Genomic DNA, 6,038 nt, shown 5'->3' with positions numbered 1-6,038 from the left:
TGGTAAGCAGTCTAAAATAAGAAAAGCCCTGATTTTTAGCACTTGCCAATTTCCACGGTGTAAACTGTCTCACCATAACCAGGTTTAAGCTACCATTACGAGCTCACGGAACACTAAGCTTGGGACAAGACATGCACGGTTGGCTCCTACACGCCATTGTGAGCTGGCTCCAGCAAACCACCAGAAAATGGGGAGTGCTCAAAATTAGCCTTTTGTTTCCCCTCAACCCTAGACAGAGCTTTCTCTCCCACATTCCTCCCCAGAACAGATCTTTATGCTGGAGTTCCTCTTTGCTAGGAAGAATATTTAGTTCTTATTCCTAGAAGGCAAAATTGTTTCCCCTCAACCCTAGACAGAGCTTTCTCTCCCACATTCCTCCCCAGAACAGATCTTTATGCTGGAGCTCCTCTTTGCTAGGAAGAATATTTAGGCAAAATAAGGGATAAGTCAATAGGTGTGAACTTCAGAGATTCCTGATCCTCCCAGATGCTTCTGATACGAACGGCTCAGGGGGACTATTTATCACCTTGCGTGATGGTGGGCCAGGACAGCCTCTGCCACTTGCTGGAGCTCTTTGCATCTGAGCTATCCAGCCTCTGGCACACGCTTGCCGAGCCCCCTGGCAATGCGGAGCACAGACTCATGCCTGTGCGAACAGTGAAATCAGCAGGGGCCTGGGCATGTGGCCAGTGGAAACATTAGGGACAGCCAACTCCAGGCCTGTTCTAGCGGGCCAGGGGAAACAGCACCATTAACAGTTGTCCCCCCTTATCTGTGGTTTTGCTTCCCTGGTTTCTGTTATCCGTGGTCAACCGCAGTCCAAAGATCTTAAGTGGAAAATTCCAGGAACCTACAATTCGTAAGAGTGCTTGTTCTGAGTAGCGTGATGAAATCTCATGGTGTCCTGCCCCTTCTCATCGGTACATGAATCATCCCTTTGTCCAGCGTCTCCACGCTGTCTACACTGCCCTCCCATTAGGCACTAAGTCGTCACCTCTTTATCAGATCGACTGTGGAGGTATTGCAAGGTGTGTATTCTAGTAAGCCTAATTTCAGTTCATAATGGCCCAAAGTGCAAGAGCAATGGTGCTGGCAACGTGGCTATGTAAAAGAGAAGCTGTGAAGTGTTTCCCTGAAGCGAAAGGAAAACTTCTTGACTTAGTAAGGAAAGCAAAAAATCATAAGCTGAGGTGGTTGCTAAGATCTCTGGTAAGAACCACTCTGTGAAACTGTGAAAAAGAAAAAATTGCATACGTTTGACACATGCATCTCCAACTGCAAAATCCACAGGTAACTGGGTTCGGTGCTATGTGCAGCTTTAGTGACCTTGGAACAAATGCCCCGTAGATAAGGGGGGACCACTGTGTCATATGCTTGCTAAGCCCCTCCTGGACCATGGCATGCTTCCTGTCCTTCGTGCCCACCAAGAGTTGTGGCCTGTTTAAAGCTGTCTAGCAGTGGTGAATTCCTTTCTTCAGAAGGAAGTCCTTGACATGTGGAACATTGGTAGAAAAGTTCATTTTTATGCTAAGAACATTCTGTAACTCCTGTTGCAGCCTAACATGCTCTAAGTCCTAACCCTGGGGACCATTTCCCTCTCTCTGTGGCAGACATATCATATGTCAGGATAGACTAGGATATGCTGCAAGGACAAAAACAGCCACAATCTCAACAGCTTTAAACAACACAAATAAAAACAATAACATCGATAATCTTTTTCCTCATTTAAAATGTCCATCAGGGCTGGCGGTAGGGAGCCTGCCCATGTCACTCAGGAACCAGGCTCTCAGAGCCCAGTTACCATGTCTTGTCACCGTTCAGTGGAGAGAGAGGAATCTCTAGCCAGCTCTAAAATGTTCTAGCTTGCAAATACTGTTCACCATTCTGCCTCTTAACTCGGCTAAAATTATCCATGAGGCCTCATTTGTTCATAATGGAGCCACAAAGAGGCTTTTACTATATACCCAGGAGGCAGAGCTGGAAATATGTGGAGAGCACCATTAACCACCACCACAGCAACTTTTTATATACAAACAGACTTTAAAAGGCTTGCAGAGGGCCAGCAGGTGGTATGGTGGTTAAGGCTCTGGACTCCCACACAGCCGATCACAGTTCAAGTCCCAGACATAGTGACTTAACAATCATGGCAGGCACATGTGTATGCATTCCTAAAACCCCAGGAGGAGAACAGAAGAGAAGAGACTGTGGTGCGGCCATCCCCCCTGGGAGGTTATTTCTCACTTTCCCTCTCTGGGTCTCTCTCTGGCGAGCATGTGTACAATATGACAAATAAATAAATAAACAAATAAATAAATAATAACAAAATAAAAAAAAGTCTGTGGAAAAAACGGAATTAAAGTACAAGTTTATTTTGGTGCAAAAACATTACAATTGATGCATAGCTTTTCACAATACTTGTTTTCCATAAAGTTTTGGAGGACACTTCACATTTGAAGGTCGTTGTGATGTCAAGCCTGACTTTTCATCAGAGGCTAATCCCTAGTTAGCTCTTCTCAGGCCACATTATGTCTCTTTTGTTCCCTTCCCTCACCAGTTCATGCCTCTGGATGAAATTTAGTATCTCTCCAAGTTGGTGTCTAGAGCAGAGTCCCATTCTAGGCACAGTCTAACCACAGCAATGCCAGTGGAGCTCATTCTTTCCTTCCTCTGAAACACATTCGCAACTCTGGAGCCTTCCCCAGTTACCCTCTTGGCAGTCACAGCAGCCCACTGTATACCCACTAGGTTCCAAGCTCCAGGAGGATGGGGCTACGACTCTCTCACCATTGTTGTGCCCCTATCACTTGGACAGCAGTCTGCTAAATCCCAACAGACAGTTTTGGATGTATAAGTAGATTGGACTTCTTCTCATTGCCCTTGCTGCATTTTTCTTGTGACTCAAATCTTACCGCCTCCATCTTGCCCCAATATAACTAACCTTTTTAAACCCATTATCTGAATTTCTTACATTTGTTCGAGCTTAGAACTGTCAAAGAGTATTATCTCTGGAGTCAAAAGTGTGTGTTTGACAACCAGCTCAGTTTGACAACCGACTGTATCGTTTATCCACTGTGTTTCTTAAGCACCTACCGCCTGCCAGGTGCCAGGGATACAGTCACAAGGAAGACAGACGATGAGGCTGCTTTACCACTCAGTTAATTTGGGTAAATAACATCACTATCCCTAGATTAGAATGTATATTGTGTTAATGTAGGGATCTTTACGTGCTTTCTTCACTCTGTTTTTTCCAGCAACTAGAGTATGTCTGGAATATTAGTAGGTGCTCCATAAATGAATGACTCTCTAAGCTCATCGGCTTTTTTATTAGAATCTTCTGGGAAGGCATGTGTGGTTTGAAAACAGAGTATCACTTTGCCCTGCTGTCTGATTTTAGTATTTAGTAATGATGTTGAAAATTTGAAATCTCGGGAACCAGCAGTTAGCGTCATGGCTATGTCGCTGGACTCCCACATAGTCGACCGCGGTTCACGTCCTGGACCAGGTGGCTTAGAACTCACGCCGGGTGCATGTGCGCGTGTGCCCTAGATCCTGAGAGGAGAATGGAGGAGAAGGGATTGCGGCGTGACAATCCCCCTTGGGGAGTGATTTCTCGCTTTCTGTCTCTCTCTCTCTCTCTCTCTGTCTGGCGAGCGCACGTGTCCTCTAGCGAAAACCTCTCCAAAAAACAGAAAAAGAAAATTTGATATCTCAAATAAGATTAAATGAAGACTTGAAATGAGTCTGTTAATTGAAGGGTAGCAGAGGTTACCCAAGGTTGCTGAACCACTATTCCAGATTTATGCTCATCTGTTCATCGCCACTCTTTGGGTACCATTGTTTCTTGGATCTATTGTCACTGGCCACAAGGAAGGGAGGTGAGATTCTGTCATGTATGTAGCTGAAGTGCGCCTTGTGACATTTATCACCAATCCTTGACCAACCAGTCTAGTAACCGTCAAAGAAGAAAGAAATTAGGCTTTCAAGACTTATGTAAACTCCTGCACAATTCTAATGAACACCACTTGTAGGGCTCATAAATTACTGCTTAAATAATTCTGCTCTGCATTTTTGCCTATACTTATCTGAGTGCTTTACATACTCTTTTTAAAAATCTATCTTGGGCAACAATTCACTTATCAGTGAATATTATACCCCTTTCATCTGGAAATTCATTCTATGTGAGGAAACAAAATACACACACGCATACTTGTTTTCAATAAAGTTTTGGAGGACACTTCACATTTGAAGGTGGTCACAATGTCAAGCCTGGCTTTTCATCGGAGGCTAAACTCTAGCTAGCTCTTCTCAGGCCACATTACATCTCCTTTGTTCCCCTTCTCCACCAGTTCATGCCTCTGGATGAAACTTAGTATCTCTTCAAGTTGGTTTCTAGAGGAGTCCCATTCTAGGCACATGCACAGAAAGAAGACTTGAAGAATCCTGCCTCTATCACTCCAAGTGCTCTGTTATCAGTTGCTAGAGGGCTATTTCCCGTGATCTTTTTGTACTGACATCAACTTTAGAAATCCTTTGAGGCCAGGTTGTGGTACAGCTGGTTACAGCGGTAACACAGCTGGACCTGCATGAGAAAGGTCCTGGGTTCCTGTCTGGTGTGTTAGGGTGTAAAGGTTGCATGGAGAATGGACAGGGGGAACTCCACTGATGGAGGTTTTGTGTATGGTGGGATCGGCATCTACTTGTGAAGGCTGATCGATCATATCCCCCTGCTCGCTTTCAGTCATGAGAGTACAAGGCTAGAACAATTTGAGAGATCGTCCAGCTTATTTCTGGCACTTTTATGCCAAATGACTACTAAGCTATCTCTGGTTTCTAATTTGAAATGTCTCTAAAGAAGATTCCTAGCTCACCCTCTGCAATCTATGTGAATGACTACTCAGTGCCTATAGTCTTGGACTGTGTTATGCCTACATTTTTCTAGCTGTAGTCCAAACTCTTAGAAGAATGCAACCTTTTAAGGGTAAGAACTGCCTTGGTGGCATGAGAATGGCAGCTCGGGTGATATAGAAGGGCTATTACATGGGGATAGGGATGTGGCGACTCCATTTCCAGTTAAGAATACACAGTACTATGGGGACTCTTGTTTTACTTGAAACCTTCTTCACAGACATCTTAATGAGTGGAGGGAAGAAGAGGCCCTTGGTCCTATTATTGGCTTCATACTCTCAGGGATGCCAGGATTTTCTGAATGTCTTGAGAACATGTCCGTCCTTCTTTGGATGGGTCCACTGACAGGTTGAGTGGGAGAGGGAGCCCCAAAGATACTGAGGCTGGGGTATGGTCCCTGTGTTATTTGGTCAGAAGTGAACTGAAAGTAATTTCATGTTAAGTCTAGCAGACAAAAGAATTCTAGAAAGTCTGAAGAAAAAAAATCCACTTAGGAAAACTGGCTATTTCTTGGCCTCTTTTTTTAGGATGAGTAGCAGAGTTTCATACTGAATACTGCATGCCAGTTAAGGCACCATGAGCTCAAAACATATTGGGTGAAGTTTGGGAAAGGTCTCCTGCAGAGGCTCTGCAACCACCTAGGTAGAAAAGTCAAGTCCTTCCAGCTTGGAACTGGCACAACATGTGCAGTCAATGGCACGGGCAGCAGGACGAACAAGGGACATAACCCACTCTGTCCATTTCCCAGGGGCCATCACAAACAACTTTCCTTCTCTCTTTTGCAGAAGAACGGATAATAGTAATAGCTAACCTTGATTAAGCATCTCCAGGCCTGTGGTAAATGCTTGACATATTATCACAGTTGATTCCTGTAGCAGTAACAAGGCACACTTCCTCACTCCCATTTCACAAATGAGAAAACTGAAATTAGAGAAACGGCTCCCCTTGCCTCAGAAACACACAGTGAGTGGGTGTAGCACACAGATCTCCACCCCACTCAAGTCAGTGCTCTTAACTCCCGTGGCTCCTTGCCTCCCAGAACCATGGTGGGCACCTGTAGGGTAAGGCTGCTGTCCTAGGAGGTTCATGCCAGGTTAAGAGCTGACACAAGTGACGCTGAAGATGCAGGAATG

Source organism: Tupaia chinensis, unplaced genomic scaffold (genome assembly GCF_000334495.1).
Source record: "Tupaia chinensis unplaced genomic scaffold, TupChi_1.0 Scaffold138921_1, whole genome shotgun sequence".
Classification (NCBI taxonomy): Eukaryota; Metazoa; Chordata; class Mammalia; order Scandentia; family Tupaiidae; genus Tupaia; species Tupaia belangeri.
The sequence above is the reverse complement of the archived record's forward strand: the minus strand, read 5'-3'. Positions refer to the sequence as shown.